This window comes from Thalassophryne amazonica, chromosome 15 (assembly GCF_902500255.1).
Source record: "Thalassophryne amazonica chromosome 15, fThaAma1.1, whole genome shotgun sequence".
Lineage (NCBI taxonomy): Eukaryota > Metazoa > Chordata > Actinopteri > Batrachoidiformes > Batrachoididae > Thalassophryne > Thalassophryne amazonica.
In genome coordinates this window covers 30,147,352-30,162,335 of record NC_047117.1, presented here as the reverse complement: position 1 = coordinate 30,162,335, position 14,984 = coordinate 30,147,352, and positions in this window count along the sequence as shown.

Sequence of the window (14,984 nt, the reverse complement as noted above, 5' to 3'; positions counted from 1 at the left end):
TGTTCAGCATAAGGCAATATGACCTCTTCAAGTATTTTGACATATCCAAACTGATCCATGATACCTGGTATGCGATATATAGGCCCAACACCATAGTAGGAGAAACATGCCCATATCATGATGCTTGCACCACCATGCTTCACTGTCTTCACTGTGAACTGTGGCTTGAATTCAGAGTTTGGGGGTCGTCTCACAAAGTGTCTGCAGCCCTTGGACCCAAAAAGAATAATTTTACTCTCATCAGTCCACAAAATATTCCTCCATTTCTCTTTAGGCCAGTTGATGTGTTCTTTGGCAAATTGTAACCTCTTCTGCACATGTCTTTTATTTAACAGAGGGACTTTGCGGGGGATTCTTGCAAATAAATTAGCTTCACACAGGCATCTTCTAACTGTCACAGCACTTACAGGTAACTCCAGACTGTCTTTGATCATCCTGGAGCTGATCAATGGGTGAGCCTTTGCCATTCTGGTTATTCTTCTATCCATTTTGATGGTTGTTTTCTGTTTTCTTCCACACGTTTGTGGTTTTTTTTGTCCATTTTAAAGCATTGGAGATCATTGTAGATGAACAGCCTATATTTTTTTGCACCTGCGTATAAGATTTCCCCTCTCCAATCAACTTTTTAATCAAACTACACTGTTCTTCTGAACAATGTCTTGAACATCCCATTTTCCTCAGGCTTTCAAAGAGAAAAGCATGTTCAACAGGTGCTGACTTCATCCTTAAATAGGGGACACCTGATTCACACCTGTTTGTTCCACAAAATTGACAAACTCACTGATTGAATGCGGAGCCCAACAGGGTAAAATTCAGATGATTGGACATGATTAGCAAAGGCACACACCTGTCTACATATAAGGTCCCACAGCTGACAGTGCATATCAGAACATAAACCAAGCATGAAGTTAAAGGAATTTTCTGTAGACCTCCAAGACAGGATTGTCGTGAGGCACAAATCTGGGGAAGGGTCTGCAGCTTTGGAGATTCCAGTGAGCACAGTGGCCTCCATCATCTGTAAATACAACAAGTTTGAATCCAGCAGGACTCTTCATAGAGCTGGCCACCCATCTAAACTGAGTGATTGGGGAAGAAGGGTCTTAGTCAGGGAGGTGACCAAGAACCCGGTGGTCACTCTGTCAGAGCTCCAGCTCTCCTCTGTGGAGAGGGGAGAACCTTCCAGAAGCACAACCATCTCTGCAGAAATCCACCAATCAGACCTGTATGGTAGAGTGGCCAGATCAAAGCCACTCTTTAGTAAAAGGCACATGGCAGCCCACCTGGAGTTTGCCTAAAGGCACCTGAAGGATTCTCAGACCATGAGAAACAAAATTCTCCGTTCTGTTGAGACAAAGATTGAACTCTGTGGCGTGAATGTCACCTCATATTTGGAGGAAACCAGGCACCATCCATACAGTGAAGCATGGTGGTGGCAGCATCATGCTGTGGGGATGTTTTTCAGCCGCAGGAACTGGGAGACAATCAGGACTGAGGGAAAGATGAATGCAGCAATGTACAGAGACATCCTGGATGAAAACCTGCTCCAGAGCGCTCTTGACCTCAGACTGGGGCGAAGGTTCATCTTTCAGCAGGACAATGACCCAAAGCACACAGTCAAGATATCAAAGGAGTTGCTTCATGACAACTCTGTGAATGTCCTTGACTGGCCCAGTCAGAGCCCAGACCTGAATCTGATTGAACATCTCTGGCACCGACGTTCCCCATCCAACCTGATGGAGCTTCAGAGGTGCTGCAAAGAGGAATGGACAAAACCTGAGGCTGTAATTGCTGCTAAAGGTGCATCAACAACGTATTGAGCAAAGGTTGTGTATATGTACACAGAGAATGGAGAGGGGTGACCTTCAACTGGGTATCGTTTGGTCTAGAAACAAGAACACTAACTGCTTGGCCACCACACTGCCTGTATTAATATTATTAGATATTAGATATTGTCAGTGAAGAAAATTGTCATTTATGTTACATGTATTTTCCAAAAATCATTCCAATTATTGATTTATAGTCATTTATACGCTCCCTGACAGAACAGGCTATATACATTGTTGTTGTGTAATTAATTTAAAATGCAGGTTCTTATTTAGAAATTAATTCCAGAGGTTTTCAGGTGGTTGAGGTCGTCCATCCAAATGGCCTGAGCTGCTGTTGGAACATCAAGAAATTTGAAGATTATTTGCTGATTTTTCTACACCCCAAATATATGTAAATTTTGCTTCTCACGTTCAGATCACCCGTCCATATAGAGTTGTTTGTTGGTGACCGTGTTGTGTTTGCCTCACTGCCGCTGGCAAAAACACGGCTGAAAGCGGCCCGTCGGTGTGGACGTTTGTGAACAGGGTAATGAATTTTAAACTGCTTTTGTAACAGCTCTCAGACATGTGGTTTTAGCGTGTGAACATGTGTGAGTGGGTGGGTGTGCGTATGTGTGTGCGGTTGGGATTTGCGGTTGTATCTGTATGAATGTTGCGTTATGTGCATAAATGGCAGCGGGGGGCTGGGCGTGAGTGTATGTGCTGAGGATAAAGACCTAGCTAACCAGCCTGGCTTTGTTAACAGGTGACAAGGCTTGTTTTCAATGGGGATTTTGTAATACCAACAGTGAGGAAAAAGCTGGCCTACCAAGGGACTTGTGAAAAGAGAGAAAGAAGACTTTTCTTCTTGCAGTGAAGGAAGAGAGAATAGGTCTTGAAGGCTTCGGGGGACTTAAGGATCTCACTAATCAAACTGCTCCACCGTCTAGCGCACTCATTTTTATTCAAAATGTAGAAATGCTAAATCATTCCAATCGGATTGATCCCAGTGTCAGCGCTTGTGTGGCATTTTCATTCTATTCTTTGCTCAGTGTCTTCAACTTTGACATATCAGTCAAACAAGATCAGGACGGGCACAAAGCCGACTGATCCACAGGCATGCTCATGGTTAAAAAGTGACATTTTAAATGTTGTTTGTAAACTAACAGGTTGCAGAACGGGGATTTGAACCAGTTTATGGGATGAAATTGAAACCAGAGCTTTACATTTTTACCCAAGGTCATCAAATAAGGCTTTTCGTCCATCCGTCCGTCCATCTGTCTGTCTGTCTGTGCTCAGTATGAATCCAGTCTTAAAATTCACAGGGACAGGCACAGACCTCGGACAAGTTCAAAGATGGCTAATTTTAACGTAATTTAAAAGGTTATAAAGTCCCATTCTGTTCCGATTTTTATGGTATGATCTTGCGGACGTTAGCGTGGTGATGTTACTTCCTGGTGTCGCTAGCTGCTAACTTCATTTTTGGCTAAATGGAGTGGAGTCAAGGTGACGCATGAGCCTCTCGTGACAGTCTAGCAGCGGGTTCTCTCGTGAGACAGCAGCCGATACCTTTGTCATATATTATGTAAAAGCTAGCAAGAAATAAACACTTCTGAAACTGAAAATACTGTTTCTGAAAACTAATAACACCTCTGAAGTGATTTAGAAGACATTTTGCTGATGTTAACGTGCATGCTAACTTCAGCTAACTCAAAGCTAACTTCCGCTCTTGTCAAAAGCTCATGTGCACATACACCCATGCCCTCCTGCAGATGCCATTACAATGTAAATATTGTTTGATTGATTGATTGATTGATTGATTGATTGAGGGGCTTTATTGAACCCAGGGAGAACATGCAAGCTCCACACACAAACGACAAAGTTGGAAGTGAACCTGGGACCTTTTCACTGTGTTGCCCCCTGAATTCCTCACTTGTCAGTCATTATTCAATGACTTAATTAAAAACTACATTTGACAACTACTAATATTTTATTACACCCCCCCCCCCCCCCCCCCCCAAAAAAAAAACATGGCTTAATTTTTTTTCTTCTACTCTAAATCTGGTTCTTCATAGGCTCTAAAATACAGCCAAAGGTTTTTCATTTAACACTGAATTATGCTAAATATTCTTTAAAACAAAAAACAATTTTTGGAATTGTCTGCAATTGTTCCTGCTGGTTAAAGAGGCCGTCATCTTGTGTGTAAACTGGTGACCCACTGAACGTTTGGTGTAGTGACGAAAACTGAATCTATCTTGGAACTGTTATTTTATACCATAAATAAACAACCAGAGTCACCTGTCTCTCCCTTTAAGGGACAGGTGCACCAACAACTGCTGCAATGCTACTTAGACAGAGAACTCAGAAGTGAGACATACTCCAGTGAGGAAAGCTTTCTGTCTGTAAAGCATCAAAGCACACGAGCAGTAGCAGCAGTCATCCACTACAGTTCTCAGAATTGAAGTATCACAGTCTTCTGCAACAGGTCCTCCTCATCCTCATCCAACCGCTTGATTATAAAGACTCCCACACCACCAAAGGTGTAGGAGTGCAGCCTGTTTCCACTGATCATCTTTGAGATGTTTCTACAGCTTAATTGGAGTCCACCTGGGGTAAATTCAGTTGAGTGGACATGATCTGGAATGGCACACACCTGTCTACATATAAGGTCCCACAGTTGACAGTGCATATCAGAGCACAAACCAAACATGCAGTCAAAGGAATTGTTTGCAGACCTCAGAGACAGGATTGTCTTGGAGCAATCGGGGGAAAAGGGCCTTAGTTAGGGAGGTGACCAAGAACCCGATGGTCACTCTGTCAGAGTGCCAGCATTCCTCTATGAAGAGAGGAGAACCTTCCAGAAGACAACCATCTCTGAAGCAATCCACCAATCAGGCCTGTACAGTAGAGTGGCCACACAGAAGCCACTTCTTAGTAAAAGGCACATGGCAGCCCACCTGGAGTTTGCCAAAAAGGCACCTGAAGGACTCTCAGACCATGAGAAACAAAATTCTCTGGTCTGATGAGACAAAGAGTGAACTCTGGCAACATGTTTGGAGGAAACCAGGCACCATCCCCACAGTGAAGCATGGTGGTGGCAGCACCATGCTGTGGGGATGTTTTTCAGTGGCAGGAACTGGGAGACTAGTCAGGATTGAGGAAAAGATGAATGCATCAATGTACAGAGACATCCTGGATGAAAAACTACTCCAGAGGGCTCTTGACCTCAGACTAGGGCAACGGTTCATCTTTAAGCAGGACAATGACCCTAAGCCCACAGCCAAGATATCAAAGGAGTGTCTTCAGGACAACTCTGTGAATGTCCTTGAGTGGCCCAGCCAGAGCCCAGACCTGAATCTGATTGAACATCTCTGGAGAGATCTGAAAATGGCTGTACACCGACGCTCCCCATCCAACCTGATGGAGCTTGAGAGGTGCTGCAAAGAGGAATGGGCAAAAATGCCCAAAGATAGGTGCACCAAGCTTGTGGCATCATATTCAGAAAGACTTTAGGCTGTAATTGTTGCCAAAGGTGCCTTAACAAAGTGTGAAAGGGTCTGAATACTTATGTACAAGTTATTTGTTAGTGTTTTTATTTTTTATTATTATTTATTATTTTATTTTTTTTCCAGAAATTTGCAAAAATTAAAACAAATCAACAAAATCCTTTTTTCATGTTGTCATTATCTGGTTTTGTGAGTAGAATTTTGACAGAAAAAATGAATTTACTCCATTTTGTAATAAGGTTGTAACATAAAAAAATGTGGAAATGTGAAGCACTGTGAATACTTTCCGGACGCACCGTATATTAAATCAACTCAACAGAAATTCTCCCTATCGCATATTGAAAAAAGCAACGCAGAATGCATTACATTGTCAACAACTGTTTTATTATTATTATTTTTGTTGTTGTTTTTTAGTAGATCGGTACAGTTCTGGTTAATGGTGACGATTTTCTCTGAGGGATGGTGCCTCTGCTGCTGTGCTTTATTTTGCCGTGTTTTAGCATTGTTTACGGTCACTTTCACATAAGTTATCTCCAAGTCTGTCTGCTGTCATGGAGGAGTGCGGAAATTTCAGGAATACGACGGCCCCACAGCTAGAAAAAATGCCTCACTGTTCGAGTGTTAACCTGCAGTGGAAAACTACGCCGGGAGCTGGTGAGTCTTGCGGAGAAAGGTGTGCAAGTTTATCCAATTCTGGAAAAGTGTGAAGAGGAAGAGTTGGGGAGAAAACGACAGCAGTGATGACTGTGGATGTCTGTGTCCACGATCTCAAAGGGAGAGCTGTGACATGGACACGGGACTTGAATCAGCTACCAGCCTTTTGTGTTAGTGATGTGTGTGCTTATTGACTGTGGACGAACAAATGAAAGAATTATCAGCAACACCAAATGTGATGAAGCTGTTGGATGTTTACTGACTATCATGTGGAACACCTAGACTTTGGAAGTATTAAAAGGAGATAATGACTTTGTTTACATATGAAGTCATTTGGACCAGAGCAGCGCCAGATAGCAGAATGATATTCTACATGAGTGCTGTGTGTGAACACAGGAGGGGTAAAACCAGCGGGATGTGGTTGCGTTTCAGGGTTTCTTTTTATTACTACTTTGTTTGTGGTCATCCAATCTTTTTTAGATGTATTTGGTGTTTGGTTTTGTTTTCTTGGAATACTCCGCTGCCTTCAAAGGAGCCATAGCCAGAAATACGTTGGTCAACAAACCTTAGATGATTCAGGCAAAACCCAATAGTGCACCTTTGACAGCGGTACATACAGTAAGTACCTACAACTCCTGGCAAAAATTATGGAATCACCGGCCTTGGAGGATGTTCATTCTGTTGTTTAATTTTGTAGAAAAAAAGCAGATCACAGACATGACACAAAACTAAAGTCATTTCAAATGGCAACTTTCTGGCTTTAAGAAACACTATAAGAAATCAAGAAAAAAAGATTATGGCAGTCAGTAACGGTTACTTTTTTAGACCAAGCAGAGGAAAAAAATATGGAATCACTCAATTCTGAGGAATAAATTATGGAATCACCCTGTAAATTTCCATCCCCAAAACTAACACCTGCATCAAATCACATCTGCTCGTTGACATTGACCCTATGTCATGAAATTGACCCCATGTATCTTTTTGCAAGGAATGTTTTCACAGTTTTTGCTCTATGGCAAGATGCATTATCTTCTTGACAAATGATTTCATCATCCTCAAACATCAGAAAAGTGTCCAAAATATCAACATAAACTTGTGCATTTATTGATGATGTAATGACAGCCATCTCCCCAGTACCTTTACCTGACATGCAGCCCCATATCATCAATGACTGTGGAAATTTACATGTTCTCTTCAGGCAGTCATCTTTATAAATCTCATTGGAACGGCACCAAACAAAAGTTCCAGCATCATCACCTTGCCCAATGCAGATTCGAGATTCATCACTGAATATGACTTTCATCCAGTCATCCACAATCCACGATTGCTTTTCTTTAGCCCATTGTAACCTTGTTTTTTTCTGTTTAGGTGTTAATGATGGCTTTCGTTTAGCTTTTCTGTATGTAAATCCCATTTCTTTTAGGCGGTTTCTTACAGTTCTGTCACAGACGTTGACTCCAGTTTCCTCCCATTCGTTCCTCATTTGTTTTGTTGTGCATTTTTGATTTTTGAGACATATTGCTTTAAGTTTTCTGTCTTGACGCTTTGATGTCTTCCTTGGTCTACCAGTATGTTTGCCTTTAACAACCTTCCCATGTTGTTTGTATTTGGTCCAGAGTTTAGACACAGCTGACTGTGAACAACCAACATCTTTTGCAACATTGCATGATGATTTACCCTCTTTTAAGAGTTTGATAATCCTCTCCTTTGTTTCAATTGACATCTCTCGTGTTGGAGCCATGATTCATGTCAGTCCACTTGGTGCAACAGCTCTCCAAGGTGTGATCACTCCTTTTTAGATGCAGACTAACAAGCAGATGTGATTTGATACAGGTGTTAGTTTTGGGGATGAAAATTTACAGGGTGATTCCATAATTTATTCCTCAGAATTGAGTGATTCTGTTGCGTGGGCCGCCAGAAGAGGAGGTACTGCTGGCCCACCACCAGAGGGCGCCCTGCCTGAAGTGCGGGCTTCAGGCACGAGAGGGCGCAGTCGCCTCACAGGAGCAGCCAGGGTGACAGCTGTCACGCATCACCTGCAACAGCTGTTACCCATCATCTGATCAGCAGGGGAATATCAGCAGGACGACGCCTCCACCTCTTTGCCGAGATATCGTTCTACCTGGAAGGTAACGTGCTCAGCTGACTGGTTAACAGTGATCTTTTGTGACTTTTGTGAGTTGTTTAGCTGACTCCTTTTCCAACGAGTGGTGGAGGTAGTTTTCCTGCCGTGCGGATTCCTGGGTGCAGACGCACCCACATTTAATTGTTCTTTTGTTCCTCGCCAGCAGTACCAGGTCCGACACGCGAAGGCAGTGGCCACCTGGGAGTTCGGGACTTGGCGGCTCCAGTATTCCCGGGGTCTGGTGGCGGAGGAAATCGTGTGGTTCCGGTTCTGCTTTGGACAGACATCTCCTATCTTCGAGCCTGCCCACACGACACCTTTTGTGATTTGGCTTTTGTCTATTGTTGTAATCTGATTGTATTTGTTGTGCCCATTCACAACAGTAAAGTGTTGTTATTTGACCTCATCCATTGTCCGTTCATTTGCGCCCCCTGTTGTGGGTCCGTGTACCTACACTTTCCCAACAGATTCCATATTTTTTTCCTCTGCTTGGTCTAAAAAAGGTAACCGTTACTGACTGCCATAATCTTTTTTTCTTGATTTCTTATAGTATTTCTTAAAGCCAGAAAGTTGCCATTTGAAATGACTTTAGTTTTGTGTCATGTCTGTGATCTGCTTTTTTTCTACAAAATTAATCAACTGAATGAACATCCTCCGAGGCCAGTGATTCCATAATTTTTGCCAGGGGTTGTATATGTGGTAGGGAGAATTGATACAAATGAACAACTTGATTTAACACTGATAGCGTTGAGTTTATATAAGTCTCTTTCAGCTGGGACCAAGTGAAGTTCCAGCAGAGTACATTTTATTGTACAAAATTTACCATGGAGTAAGTTGCCCAACTTTACAAGTAAGTTGTCCTCCACCTACATACCATGAATGTGATGCTTATACAGAACCACAACTTTTGGTGCTGAAAAATGAAGTCAGTGTGGATATCCCAGAACTAATGGTGAATCAATCGCTAATGAAACCCATGCTAAAATCTCCAACTTTACTACAGTAATAACCATATACACCTGTACAGCCTGGTGCAAGGTTTCTCATTCATGACAACTTTATTTTGGGGCTCTAGGATTGACTGTGAGGCAAAGATCACCTAGAACAGGGATTGAAACTAGAGGTGATACTCTGTACTTTCAAGAAGTGGTTGAATGAAGTGTCTGTAACATTCATGCACAGAAACATGATGAAAAACAGTGAATGTGTGTGCGACACTATGAGTGACAGCTTCTGTATTGGCTCCACGGTCCTGCTAGCAGAGGCTGCTCACTACTGTGGACTAAACCATGTTTGTCCTTTGTGAGCATTTCATTATAAATGCCTGAAAGTGGTTTACTGTGCAGTTATAATAACAACAACAGCAATACTCATAGTTTTGTTTATAAAGCATTTTAAATGAAGAAAAATCAACCAAGTGCTGGGCATAGCTCCAGTACAACATTAACTAAAGATCCCCATATCACAAAATAAAAAAATAAATAGACAAATAAATAAATAAAACCACAAAAGAATTAAAATGTACAATAAGCAAAAATTAATTAAAATTAGGTTTAAATATATATATATATGTTTGTGTGTGTGTGTGTGTGTGTGTGTGTGTGTGTTAGAAAAGTATCCGACTTTTAAAATTTTTTTCAAAAAGCTGATGGATTTGAATCACGTGTGCTTGCATGAGCTAACCTTGAACCTTCGTGCGCATGCGTGAGTTTTTTCACTCCTGTCGATTGCGTCATTTGCTGGTAAGCAGCCTTTGTGTGAGGATGGGTGGAGTCTCTCGTCGTTTTTTCTTTGCGAGGAAAATGGCAGAACGACTACGGCAGCGCGACTACATCAAATTTTGCCAGAAACTGGGCGACAGCCAGGTGGAAACCATTCGAATTATTCAGACGGCTTTCGGTGACGATCCTCTGGGCATCACACAGATTAAGGAGCGGTACAACCGCTTTAAAGATGTCCGCACAGCGGTGGAGAGTGAGCCGCGCTCCGGTCGGCCATCAACATGCTGAAATGACCACATCATTTCCAAAGTGAAAGCTGTGGTGATGTGGGACCATCGTGTGACTATCCGAGAAATTGCAGAAGAGGTGGACATCAGCACTTTTTCGGCACATTCCACTGTGACAGAAGATTTGGCCATGAAATGAGTTGCAGCAAAATTCATGCAGATGGCTTTGGCACGAAGCTGATGGCAGAGCAAAACCGCCACCGTGTTGAAGTCTCACAGGACATGTTGTGATATGCCCAGCTCTTCCACAATTTCTCGGATAGTCACATGACTGAAAAGCCACCAAAAGCCGTCTGAATCTTCCGAATGGTGGAAGAGGTGGGCATCATTTTTCGGAAGTCCAGCATGTCCTGTGAGTGTTCAACACAGTGGCTTTTTTCTAACAGACCTCGTGTGTGTGTGTGTATATATATATATCATAGTGGTAGCATAGTGGTTAGCACTGTTGCCTCACAGCAAGACGTTCATGGGATTGCTTCCCACCTGGACCTTTCTGTGAATTTGTTCCGTCTGGCTGCACTTGCCGGTTGGGTGAACTGAAAACTTTAAATTGAGCATTATTGTGTGGGGGTGTGTGATTGTGTTTGTCTGTCTATATGTGGCCCTGCGACAGACTGGCATCCTATCCAGCGTGTATCTCACTCACGCTCTATGACTACTAGGATAGGCTCCAGCATCCCACACCCCGTTGTGACTCTTAAATGGAGTAAGCAGGTATAGAAATTGGATGGATAGATAGTTGAAATCGAAAATAAATAGGTTGTAAGACAGGCCTTGAAAGAGTCAATGGAAGTTGCCTTTCTAATCCAACAGGCAGGTTATTCTACAATTATTCCATTTAATTGTGTAATGGACTATCTCAGTAGCCTGTGCTCCAATATTTATAATGAGTGAAATTTTTGTTTTATTCAGTTTGTATCTTAGCACCTTTAGCACTGATTTGTAGGCATCAATAACTGATATTATCCACAATTGTAGAGGCAATATGCCAGTCATCATTGTTAATACCTGGACTCAAGACACCTGTAATTAGAACCACTAATCAGTCTGAAGAGATATGCTTTAATCAGCCTTCCAGATGCAGATAATCCAGCATGTAATCTTGAGTTAAACTGGTAAATTTGAAATATGTGGGTGTGTTCGGGTTTCATTCATTGAACCCATGTCACGTGGGTTTTGCTCAAGCTCCACCTCTTTGCCCATTTATAGGTTGGCCAGGAATTTTGTATTTTGGCACTGCCAAGATGGTGACATCTAGACTATTGGCTATATCTACCTATTGACTTGAACTGGAAATCACCTAATTGTTCTTGTCTATGCCATATTCATTACCAGATGCACAAATGTGGATAAGGATCTGGCTTTATTAACTGGGCAGCACAGTGGCTTAGTGGTTAGCCCTGTTGCCTCACAGCAAGAAAGTCATGGGATCGATTCCCACCTGTGGCCTTCTTGTGTGGAGTTTGCATGTTCTCCCCATGTTTGCGTAGGTTACCGCCGGGTGCTCTGGCTTCCTCCCACATCTAAAGACATGTAGGGTCAGCCCAGTCTCACATTTTTTTTTTTGTCCTCCTCCCGTCACGAAATGATTCAAATTTTCATGACAGGGTGTTACTAACCCTACTTCTACCCCCAACCCTAACCTTAACCTAACCCTACTCCTTACCCTAACCCTAACCACCACTTTTAATTAAGTGCACCCGTCATGGAATAAATTAGAATAAATTTGTGCTCCCATGACGAACATTTTGCACTTTTCGTGACAGTATGACGAACCAATAGATTAATGTATATTTCGTGCTGCTGAATCACGACCTGCCATGAGACCGGGTTGGCAGGGTAAATGAATTGGAAACTTAAAAAAAAAAAAAAAAATCTGTCCAGGTCTCCATTGTAAAAGAGATCTTGATCTCAGTGGGACTAACCTGTTAGGGAAAGTGTAGTGAGGACCCCCCCCCCAACGGGCGCCTCCTGGTGCCCGACCAGGTTTATCAGGGTGTCGACGGTAGAAATCGGCCAGGAGGGCCGGATCCAGGATGAAGCTCCTCTTCACCCAGGAGCGTTCTTCTGGTCCATACCCCTCCCAGTCCACCAAATACTGAAACCCCCGGCCCTTACAACGGACGTCCAGGAGCCTGCGCACTGTCCACGCAGGCTCCCCGTCGATGATCTGGGCAGGAGGCGGCGCCGGTCCAGGAGTGCAGAGGGTGGAGGTGTGGTATGGCTTGACACGTGAGACATGAAAGACCGGGTGGATCCACAGTGAAGCTGGTAGCTTCAGTTTCACTGCGGCCAGACTGAGGACTTTGAGGATCTGGAATGGTCTAATGTAACGTTCCTTCAGCTTAGGGGAGTCCACTTGTAAGGGGATGTCCTTCGTTGATAGCCATACCTCCTGCCCGGGCTGGTAAGCAGGGGCCGGGGAACGCCGGCAGTCTGCATGGGCCTTAGCCATCGTCCGGGCCTTCAACAAGCCAGAGCGGGCGGTACGCCACACCCGTCGGCATCTTCGCAGGTGGGCCTGGACCGAGGGCACACCGACCTCTTCCTCCACCACGGGGAACAGTGGGGGCTGATACCCCAGACACACTTCGAATGGGGAGAGGCCGGTGGCAGAGGACACCTGGCTGTTATGGGCGTACTCGATCCAGGCCAGATGGTCACTCCAGGCCGACGGGTGCGCGAACGTGACGCAGCGGACGTCGGCCTCCATAGACGCCCACCAGAAGCGCTGCCAGACAACTGCCACGGTCCTTCGCACCCCCGGATGACAGGAGAGCTTGGAACCGTGACAGAAGTCCAAGACCACAGCTCTGGCCTCTGGTGGGACATATAAACGGTTCTTCAGACCGATTCCTGGGTCCGGGCTCCATGCCAGGGCCTCCTGGATGGTCTTCTCCACGTCCCAGGTGAGGGTGGCCACGATAGTGGACTCAGGAATGATGGACTCCGGTGGATCCGACAGCTCCATCTTGACTTCATCTTTGTGTACCCGGGACAAGGCATCCGATCTCTGGTTCTTGGTCCCGGGGCGATAGGTGATCCGGAAGTCAAAACGCCCGAAGAACAGTGACCAGCGGGCTTGCCTGGGGTTCAGCTGCTTGGCGGTCCTGATATACTCCAGGTTCCGATGGTCAGTGAAAACCGTGAACGGCACAGATGCTCCCTCCAACAGGTGTCTCCACTCCTCAAGAGCCTCTTTCACCGCAAGGAGTTCTCGATTGCCGACGTCATAGTTCCGTTCAGCTGGGCTCAACCAGCGAGAAAAGTAGGCACACGGGTGAAGAACCTTATTGGTCTCTCCGCACTGGGATAGCACGGCTCCTATCCCTGAGTCAGAGGCGTCCACTTCAACCACAAACTGGCGGCTAGGGTCGGGCTGCACCAGAACTGGCGCAGACGAGAACCAGCGTTTCAACTCCTTGAACGCGGCTTCGCACCGATCCGACCAGGTGAAGGGGACTTTTGGAGAGGTCAGGGCTGTCAGGGGGCTAACTACCTGACTGTAGCCCTTAATGAACCTCCTGTAGAAATTTGCAAAGCCGAGGAACTGTTGCAGCTTCCTACGGCTTGTTGGTTGGGGCCAATCTCTCACCGCTGCAACCTTGGCCGAATCAGGGGCGACGGAGTTGGAGGAGATGATGAACCCCAGGAAGGACAAAGAGGTGCGGTGAAACTCACACTTCTCGCCCTTCACAAACAGCCGGTTCTCCAACAACCACTGCAGGACCTGACGTACATGCTGGACATGAGTCTCAGGGTCTGGGGAAAAGATGAGTATGTCATCCAGATATACGAAGACGAATCGGTGCAGGAAGTCCCGCAAGACGTCGTTTACCAATGCTTGGAACGTCGCGGGGGCGTTAGTGAGGCCGAACGGCATGACCAGGTACTCAAAATGACCTAATGGGGTGTTGAATGCCGTCTTCCATTTGTCTCCCTTCCGGATCCGAACCAGGTGGTACGCATTCCTAAGGTCCAGTTTGGTGAAAATTTGGGCTCCATGCAGGGGCGTGAGCACTGAATCCAACAGGGGTAAAGGGTATCGATTACGAACCGTTATGTCGTTCAGCCCCCTGTAATCAATGCATGGACGGAGTCCGCCATCTTTCTTGCCCACAAAAAAGAAACCTGCACCCATCGGGGAGGTGGAATTCCGGATCAGCCCGGCAACTAATGAGTCCCGGATGTAGGTCTCCATTGATTCGCGCTTAGGACATGAGAGATTGTACAGCCTGCTGGACGGGAACTCAACGCCCGGGACCAAATCAATGGCACAATCGTACGGACGGTGCGGGGGAAGGGTGAGCGCCAGATCCTTGCTGAAGACGTCAGCAAGATCGTGGTACTCAACCGGCACCGCCGTCAGATTGGGAGGGACTTTAACCTCCTCATTAGCATTTATACCGGGAGGAACCGAGGATCCTAAACAATTCCGGTGGCAGGTTTCGCTCCACTGAGCCACAACCTCAGACGGCCAATCAATCCGGGGATTGTGTTTAATCATCCATGGGAAGCCCAAAATCACGCGGGAGGTAGAAGGAGTTACAAAAAACTCAATCTCCTCCCGGTGATTCCCAGACACTACCAGGGTTACAGGTAGTGTCTTGTGGGTGATAAAAGGGAGAAGAGTGCCATCTAGTGCTCGCACCTTCACTGGCGAAGAAAGCGCCACCAGAGGGAGCCCTACCTCCCTTGCCCATCTGCTATCCAGCAGATTCCCTTCTGACCCCGTGTCCACCAGTGCTGGGGCTTGAAGGGTTAAATCCCCGCTCAGGATTGTAACTGGGAGTCGTGTTGAAAAATGTGTATGACCCACGTGAATGTTCTGACCCCCCCTCAGCCCAGTCTCTAAGGGCGGGCGTTTGTGTTTTGACCGTTTGAGG